This window comes from Nipponia nippon, unplaced genomic scaffold (genome assembly GCF_047370975.1).
Source record: "Nipponia nippon isolate SJK-2023a ecotype South Korea unplaced genomic scaffold, ASM4737097v1 scaffold_3, whole genome shotgun sequence".
NCBI lineage: Eukaryota > Metazoa > Chordata > Aves > Pelecaniformes > Threskiornithidae > Nipponia > Nipponia nippon.
This window is the reverse complement of record NW_028262347.1, coordinates 58,489,159-58,499,226: the sequence shown is the minus strand read 5'-3', so window position 1 is coordinate 58,499,226 and position 10,068 is coordinate 58,489,159.

The following is a 10,068-nucleotide window of genomic DNA, read 5'->3' as shown; positions in this document are numbered from 1 at the left end:
AAGCACCCGAGGGTGAGTGTGTGTGTGAGCAAGGAGTCAAAAAAGAGCGCCTGTCAGCTCAGTGGAGCTGCCCGCTGCGAAGGGACTCCGGTCCTAGCAGTTAAAAGTCTCGGGTGGTGTGTGTGCGACTCCCTGAATGGTATGTGAATGTTTGGGTGGTTGCTGCTCCCTTAACACCAGGAAACCTTTCTTAATATTAAGGTGCAGTGTATCACAGCGTATTCTAAGGGTAAGAGGGAAACATTACTAGGATACATAAAGTAGGCTGTAGAGAACCATGGGGAAGAATATACATTACTGAAAGAAACTCCAAGGACTCGTAAGGTGCAGTGAGAGGAAGGGAGTGGGGCAGGTAACAGAAAATGACAGGCAAGAAATGTTGTGAAGGTGCACAAGCCTGTATCTGCTGGGGTTTTTCTAAGTGTATGTACTATATGATTTTCTTTTAAGTTCATTGGCTGTTTATGCACAATATAATTAATCTTAACTATGTAATTTATTCTTAGTTTTTTTTTTCCTAAGTAATAAGCTCTGTTGAGAAAGAGAAGCCATTTTTTTCCCAGTTCTGCTGTAAAGAAAGTGGTGCAAGGTAAGAGCATTTTTTCAGAGCTGCCACTCTGTGATCAATAAAAGGCTCTAATTTCAGACCTGAAGGTGGGCTTGCATTAAAAAAAAAATGTTTCTTTTTTCAAATATAAAAATTGTACTAATAAAAATATTCTTTCTTCCTATAAATCTTTCCTTTCATATGTTAAGAGCATTGTGGTTACAATAACATTACTATTAGCTCATCTGATCAGGCCTCAAAAAATTCTATAGGTTCGGCTATGTCACCTGTGAAGTAGGTGTGATGGATGCGCTCAATCCCTTGACCAAGCTGGCGGTAGTTTGGTACAGGCTGCGGAAGAGGTAAAGGCCTGAGCCGTAGCTGGGCTGTGAAATCCTCTAGCTTCAATCTGTTCGCTGAAAACCCACAAAGGAGCAGAGCAACACAGTGAGCATCGATGCATGAGCTTGAAACACCAATCATGTGATTAACACATGAATAGCGGGTGGCTTTTCCAAGACCCATTTATCAAGGAACAAAGAAAGTTGTGGGTACAAGGAGTCTCCTGCATACCTCTTCTATGGCAGGTAATTTGACTACAAGCCAACTACTTTACCCTATAAATATGACAGCCTAAGTGAGCCTTCTTGGAGCTCTCCCTGCTAGGCAGTGTGGCTGCATGGCAGTGATCTCCCCTTGAGCTGGGACACCTCTCAAGGTTGCTCCTCGAGGCAGAGAGACTTTTTACCAACGACAAATCTTTGGTAAGAGACTGATATCGTGCATAACCTTGTAGTGTGGTAACTTTGATTGCATGCTGAATTGATGCTAATGAAACATCATATAAACTTTGCACGTACGATCCCTTAGACATAAACCATTGTCCAAGTTTGAGGCTAAGATTGGACCTAGCCACACCTAACCTCCATCAGGAGTTTAGAAAGCAAGGGGGTCTGCTCTGAACCTCGTGACTCCACAAGAGGGTCTTCCTTACTCTGCATCTCCAGTCTCTCTGCGAATCATTCTAACTAAAGTGTAACTCAGTTTTCCTTTGTATGATTCTTCCATGCAGTAATTAAGAGTGAACCTTGCCATTGGACTTTGTTAAGTTGCACTTTTACAACATCATATTAAACCCACTTTTGCTAATACCTTTGCTGGTGATTCCTTAAGCGTTCTAAATCACCCATTTGTGACAGTAGGAAGTTTTCTCCTGACTTCGCTATATTATTTGACAGAGATAATGAGAAGGGGTTTTGTGTTTGTGCCAGCCGATTCCTCCTGCTGGGTTAATGGGACAGTGCTGATTCAGAAGTTGCAGTAAAATGCGTTGTTTTTTCAGAATTTAAATCCTTATAAATACCATTTTAAATTTGACAGGTGTGCAAATTCAGTTTGGTGTTCTTGACAGCAAAAGGCAGGCAGCTGCAGCCTCTGATAGAGAATATGGACGAACACTTTAAGGGATTTTCAATTTAGTCCTTTCCTAATCAATGGATTTTTTTGCTAGTCTCTTTTTTGGCCTTTTATGAGTACCACAAACAATTTATTCCAGCCTGTATGATTGTGCTCTATCTAGGCATGTACTAAAAGGAGATGTTCAAAATCATATGCAAATTCAGTATCTGGATTCACATCTTAGATATGCATGACCTTGCTGGGCCTTAAACTGCTGTGGTTTTAATAACCAAGAAGAATAGTGAGTGTGAGAACTTTTATTCAGTTCAGGGGCTTTTGGATGAAGCCCATTTGCACTGCGATCAGTACCGTAAGAGCTATCTGTTCCTCCTGTCCTTCTGCACTTTACTGGGCATTTGCAGAGGCCACTTTTGGAGACAGGTTTTATAGATACTCGAACATTTGATATGACCCCACAGAGCAGATATTATGATCTGAAGATCACTTCAGGAGCCTGGAACTTGCAGAGTAACATGCCACTGTCAGGCTAGGGGAGCTGAACAGTGCAACTTTTGCAACTGTAATGATTGTTTTAGGGCAGAATGAGTTTCTGCTCTAGGGAGTCATTGTTCAATATCCACCTAAATATTATTGAATAAAATATGTAATGAACATTGGAAGAAGGGGTCACAACATATGGGTCTGCTGTGCCAGAGAAATCCACTTCTTACTGGGTTGCAGAATCAAAGCTTCCATAAACTCTGTCTGTTGCTGATCCTATGAATCTTCCACTCCCTTCTGCATGAGGTCCAGCTGCAGTGGGGGTGGTAAAAAACATTTTACAATCCTGTAGCTGGATGATTCAACTTAGGATCTGTTGTGAGTCCCGGGTCTTCAACTTCCCGATCATTAGCTTGAGCCACAAAGTTACTGTGCAAAGGGAGGTTGTTGCTACCCTCCCCAGTGTTAGGTACTGATATGCAGGAGAGGAATGGTCATTCTGATGATTCAGGAGCCAATTATGACATGCTTCTCTCTGTAGGGCTTCTCACTAAGTAGTTCCAGCTCCTCAGCCTGTGATGATTCACCAGTGTTTTCTATATAGTCAAAAAAGGAGAGGTAGACATCTCAATACTGTAAATCACATTTCACAACTCTCGGTTTACACTGAATATCCAGTTATGAAGTCATTACAACCCTTTCCTTACTGTATGCTCAAACATCAAAGATCCTGCTTGTGTTTTAACAGCAGGCAAATTTCTCTTCGTTGCTCTGAAGTAATCAGCTTATTATTCCCTTATCATAATCTTCCTCAACCAGAAATATATTACCTGAATTTGCATGAGATTAGGGTAGTAAGTATATTGTGATCTCAATAATTCTAATTAAGATCCATACTGAACCAGTCTGTTGTTCTGTTTCTGCTAGCCTGGGGGTTGTCTTTTATGTAAGAAAGGAAAATGAGGCTGAATGGTTTGCTAGAAAAGGAAGATTGCAGTGGAAAGCCCTCCAAGGCCTCAAGGAACAATAGCTGGAAAAGTTCTGAGAATCCTGTATCTCTGCAGAGTAATGGAAAACAAACCCAACCCATCCTGCCAGTCCTTGTGTAGTTTCTTGTTCATTCAGTCAAACACATTTGTACACACAATCTTATTCCCAAACAACGCCAATGAATGATCTCTGTCTCTTCTCCTCACTCACTACATGCTCCCTCTGCTCTCACAACAGAGCTGAAATTTCCATGAAAAGAAACCCTGCATGCCATGTTCTGTATGTGGGGAATAAGTAGCACAATGACTTCATGCCCATTTTGTCCCTTTTTAAGTCCTTTCGAGTGGCTGCCAGGATTCTGTGTGCTCCAACCTTGATCCTAACAACTCCTCATGTTACACGATGGATGTTTCACCATGGCATTAGGTGGGTGGACCCAGACTCCCCTGCAGACTTACTCAACAGGTCAAAAACTGTGTAGATTCATTGTGTCCTTTCCAGTTTGTTGGTAGAGGAGCATATGGCCCTCATTGTCGAAGGCTGATTTGTTTGTCCAGAAAAGTAGATGTAAAGCCATTGGAAACAATTGGCTGGCTTTTCCTATTCTCTTTTTAAAAATTTTCCAGCTCCTTGTTCACAGCGTGCACACACATTACAAACTTTTGAGATGAGTACTTTTGCATCTGCTGTAGCCTTGTAGTGTGCTTCTAACCTGTTCTTCCGCTGCATTCAGAGGTACATAGGATGTTGATGCACATTTTCGAGTTTATTTTATTCACTGCAGATTCTTGATGGATTCTTGGTGCTGTTTCAGCATCTAAAGACACTCTTTTCTTCCCTTCTACTTGCAGCAGAGACTAATATAGGAACATAGGACTAACACACTGGGTCTAAACAGTCATTCCATCTTGCCCAGTAGTCTCTCTCTGACAATATTTACACTAGATGCTTGAAGCCAGGGTGTAGTAAGCATGGAAAAGTATACAGTAAATAATTAAATCCTTAACTGATATATTTACCTGGTATCTGGCCCAGAACCTTCCTGAGTTGGAGATTACATCTAAGCTGTTGTACATAATATGTACTTAATGGCTCTAGCCTTTAGAGATTCAAGTAATCCCTTTCTAAAACCACTTAATTTTTGGTTTCATAATGTCTCATAGTAAAGTGTTAATCAATTCGTTTATAAATAAAAACAGGAAAAAAAAGCCCACATTTTCCTGCACTAATTTCACGCCAGTTGCATGGTAAGTTACTCCTTTGTTCTTGTTCTAAGAGAACTGATAAACTATCATTCCTTATTCACCATCTCCTGTTTGAGATTCTACAAACTTCTGTCAAATAATCTCTCAGTTGTTTCTTTTTCCAAGCTGAAGAATTCCATAGTAATTAGTCTGTCTTCCTAGAGATCCCATATTTCTGATAACACTTCTGTACCTTTCCTGTTTCTAGAGTATTCTACAGTATTCTTTCAGAGATGAGGTGACAAGAACTCAATATGGTATTCAAGAAACATGTTATTTAGCCAGTCTGTGATAACTGGACTCTCACATTACTATTATTATTTGTCTTCTCTCACAGGTTCTTTGATCTTGTTGTATAGTTAGAATTATTTTTTTGTCACATGAATTTCCATGTATTTATTAACACTGAATTGATTAATTGATTGAGAGCAGCCCTGCAGAGAAGGACTTGGGGATAATGATGGATGAAAAATTAGATATGAGCCAGCAATGTGAGCTTACAGCCCAGAAAGCCAACTGTATCCTGGGCTACACAAAAAGAAGCGCAGCTGGGAGGTCAACAGAGGTGATTCTTCCCCTCTACTCTGCTCTCACGAGACCCCACCTGGAGTACTGTGTGCAGTTCTTGGGTCCCCAGTACAAGAAAGACAAGGACCTGTTGGAGTGGGTCCAGAGAAGGGCCATGAAAATGATCAGAGGGCTGGAACAGCTCTCCTATAAAGAAAGGCTGAGAGAGTTGGGGTTGTTCAGCCTGGAGAAGAGAAGGCTTCAGGGAGACCTTATTGCGGCCTTTCAGTATATAAAGGGGGCTTCTAAGAAAGGTGGAGAAAGACTTTTTGCCAGGGTCTGTAGTAACAGGACAAGGGGCAGTGGCTTTAAACTGGAAGAGGGTAGATTTAGATTGGATATAAGGAAGAAATTTTTTACAGTGAGGGTGGTGAGACATGGAAACTGGTTGCCCAGAGAAGTTGTGGATGCCCCATCATTGGAAGTGTTCAAAGTCAGGTTGGAGAGGGCTTTGAGCAAGCTGATCTAGTGAAAGATGTCCCTGCTCATGGCAGAGGGGTTGGACCCTTCCAACCCAAACCATTCTATGATTCTATGGTTCTATGATTCTAATTTCATACCCCATTTATACCTAATAATTTAGCATTTTCTCCATCATCGTTAGATTGGAGTACCCTAGAAAAAATTTTGTCTTTCTCAGTCATGCAGATCTCTCAGGTGAGAGATCTCTCATCACTCAGTCTTCCAGATCATTTGTAATTATGTTGAGGATTATAAATTCCTGGGAGAACTCAATTAAAGCTTTCCTCCAATATGAAAACTAACCATTAATTTCTCTCATTTGTTTTCTGTCTTTAACAGACTTTAATCTACATGAGAACCTTCCTTTTATCTCTTAGTTTCTTGGAACTCCATTTTTGAGGGACTTCATCGCTTTTTAGATATCTAGGTACAATACACTAATTGGATAACCCTGCATCTGTTTGCTCCTGGAGTTCTTCCAAGAACTCTACTAGTTTTATGAGGCATGACTACTCTCTTCAAAAGGTATGATAGCTCTTCCCCACAGCATTTCTCTCTACTATTTCTATATTTCATTAAGTTTGTATCACCTATCCTGTACAAAAGCCAGCCTGATTGGTCAATAGTTCCCTGGATTCTTCTTTGAGTATTTCTCAAAACCTTGTATTTGGTACTTCTTTTTCTCTGACACTGAGGCCTGTTAAAGCCTTTGATTACTTACTACAATTACTTGTTCAGCAATTGAATTTTTAAGTTCCCTTACAGATTTTATTACAAGAAAGCAATTGAGTAAGAATGTAAGTTATGCAAGGCTTGTAAAGAAAGTAATTATGTTTTATTAAACTGAAAGATTTAGCTGGAAAAGATCATTATAAGTTATCATTTTTCTCTATATGTCTTGCTTCATTTACTTTTTCAGAACATTAAGGCTACAATAACCCTACCTTTATAGTGTGGGTAGACTTGGAAAAAGCCTAAGTTCACTTTTGAGTTTTTAAATGATTCTTTAAACAGCCCCTTTGGCACTGCAAACATTTGACCCTTTTAACAGCTTCTTGGGCTTATTTTTGCCAATCTTATTATTTTTATGTACGCCCTTAAAACATTGCCATAATAAACTTGTGTCTTTTGTTGTTTCAACTTGTACTAAGTAAGTCTTGCATATTATTCAGGACTAAATCAGATTGTTTCTTTTCTTGTGAGTGCTTTCACAAATAGCTCCAAGAAGAAATCATTTGTAGTGGCTAAAAGAGTAGAATCTGTGACTAGATCCATACTAGCAAATAAAGTAGACCAAGGTTCATTTCTGGCTGTAAGAGCAATTGACATGGAGCAGTCATGGAAGATTCATGTATCCAAGCTCTTTCCCCAACAGCAGAAGGTGGCCTCTTTCACACTGCATATTGGAAACTGTCCCTGGCTTGCTCATTGACATGGACAAAGAGTTCAGTAACAATTGATCAGAGTCTATGATCTCATTCCAGAGCTCAAACCTTTGCCTTGCCCTGGTTTAGTCTACCAGTGCAGACATAGCCTCATCATGTTTCACTGTGATGTTTACCTAGTCTAGTATGTTTGGACTGTCCCATTGTTACTGTTTCTCTGTCCTTCAGGCTCTCTGGTCATCTCTAGCATTTCACTTACCTCCTTTTGGTCAGGTGATTGATAGCATAGCACTAACAGCATACTGTTCCTTTTAGTGTGGAAAGAAATTCTGCAGCCATTGAAATTCTGTAGTACAACACAACTGTTGACACATACTCTGTTTGACACTGTAATTTCTTTAGCATTAATGTGTAAATGTAAAATGTATATGCTTGTCTTAGTGTTCCACTGAATATCTTCTTTTCATCAAACTTCCATAACGCCTATTATATTTTGTTTTTTTTTTAAAAAGGCATTCACCAATGGTTCTGCCACTTAAACCACATTTTAAAACTGAAGTATTCGTATAGACATACTCAGGCTTTTGTCTTGATCTAGTTGTGTATTTTTATATGCTCTGCTTACCTGGGATATTGTTTTCCTTTGTTTTTTTCTTACCTTCTATTCTATCCATTTTTCTAAGTCATAGGCTTTCTTTTATTTCATACTACAAAGATACATCAATCTGAACAATTTAGTTTCCACACCTGGCATGATTTCCTTGGTTTTCATTTTAAAATTGCCTCATAGCGTTTTTTAATCTTAAATGTCAGCAGCACCGATTCTGTTTTGATTAGGTGGAACCCATCTTATATAAACTTAATCTGCTTCAAAAATTTACCAGATACTAATAAATATAATCCCCTTTTCCCTACAGAGTTTAATCAATCATGACTGAGCCTCTGTTATCTGACATGGTGTATAAAACCAGGACCATTGCAGAATGCTACTATGTAGGACCACATTTTTAGCCTCCTGGTTTAAACTTTGCTTTCAGGACCTCTCATCTGCTGTTTCTTTGTTGGTGGTGTGCGTATGGGCCATAACCACTGGGTCTTTCTTAGCACTAACTTAGAGAATGTCTAGATTCCTCGTGGTATGTGCCATCTTTTCCATTGCATGGGTCTTTTCTAGTAAAATATTTGTCTGTGTTTTTATTTACTTGGTCATGATCCTGTTTAATTTTGTTAGAAATGAAGGAGATATTTTGCTTTTTCTGCTCTTGAAGGGAGACCATCCCACTGAAGATGCTCATCAGCCTTTGCTGTACATGGTACCTGTTGGTTAAGTAACTCATGGCATAGTGTTAGCTAGCGTTCATGTTGCCCAGGATCACTTTTCGGGGTTACCTTCTCCTGGAGGTGAAGACCAGATTCAGCAGATCCACTTGGCCCACGCAGGGATATGTGGCTATTGTGATATAAATCTGTGCCATCAGATGCCAGAGAGAACTTCGCTTGAGTGCAAGAGAGTCTATGGATGGTCTATACAGATATGACAAGACCCACACAGTGCCTGAAGAATGATTTGGCTTCTTCATGTCCTGTCTTGGAGCTGAAAGGCTTGACTTGTCAATCCATTCAGGCAAGTTATATCTCAGTTTGGGTTAAAAGATTTTAACTGACTAGTAAATGGCCTTTTGGTGTCTTGTCAATTCATGATTCTGGGTTTTCTGAAAGGATTAATTAAAGCCTTTCTGGTTGAAGTGACCATCCCAGTAGTCCTGAAGAGATTACCACTGAATTTATGGCAACCTGTTCACTGCTTTATATATATACCCATGAAGGCTTCTTTCACTGTGGCTCAGCAAACAGAGAAGGGGAAATCCAGGGATTTATACCTAGGTTTTTTTTGCTAGAGGAGTTTTCTTGAACCTCTACCCTAAATTGCTGCTAAAGGTTGTCACTGGATTTCACTTTAGATAGGGAATTAACATGCCAGTTAATTCCCTTTGTGAGGCTTTTAGAAAGAAAGGCATCACTTCATAGCCTGATTATCTAGAGGAAGTTGCCTTTCACCTTTCTGAAGCCAAAGCTCTTCAGGCCTCTGTAGCGTAGGTACGTCTTGGCACAGTGATTTCTGTGCAAACTAACAAGGTAACTGGTGGTGTCAGACTCTGTTATGAGACTAGCATGGTGGATTTGCTATCACTGATCTGGTCGCACTCTGTGCAAGCTCAAGTTACTGTAGCAGCTTCACTGAAGAGTCATGCCTCAGTTTCATCCCAGGGAACTTTAATCTCACATTCACCAAGCATTGCTCCATTGCAGAAGCACTCCATCTGATAGGTAGATCCTTTGTGTCTAGGGATGCCAAAACCTAACTGGAGTAAATTAAGTGAGACAAGTAACAGAGTATTGCTTGGAATCACACACAGTGTGAGTGTGCTTAACAAGCATGAAAAGAAGAAAAAGCAATTACTTATGAATGACTGAAGTTTCAAGAGACATAGTTCATGGGTATTCACTACCAATCCTCATTTTTATCCACTAAGGTCTCTGCATGTAAGTGGGATAATTGTTCTGCCTCTTAAGAAGAAACTGAAGGGATAAGCTTACACCTCTTTTTTTATCTGTGAAAGAAGCATGAAGAGAAGGAGAGTGTGCCTTTTGGGGACTGTGAAGACAAAAAGTCTCCAGTCTCAATCTCATGTCCATACACTGTGTGCAACGTTCACGTTTACACCATGGCCTGAAAATTATTGCCAAGTAGCTTTCCCTTCTTCTCCCTCTCTTTGGCTTGCTCTGCTTTTCTTTCAGCTTTTAAAAAATTTTCCTAATGCACTTCCAGCTGCCACAGAAATTGTGCATGGATGTAATCCAAAGTTGCCTGAACTCTGGTACTTTCAATTGATAAAGGTACTGCCCAAAGCTATAGTAGTGTCTTCACAGAGACTGTAGTCTAGGTTAGAGAAAGCAGTAAGAAACTTCACAG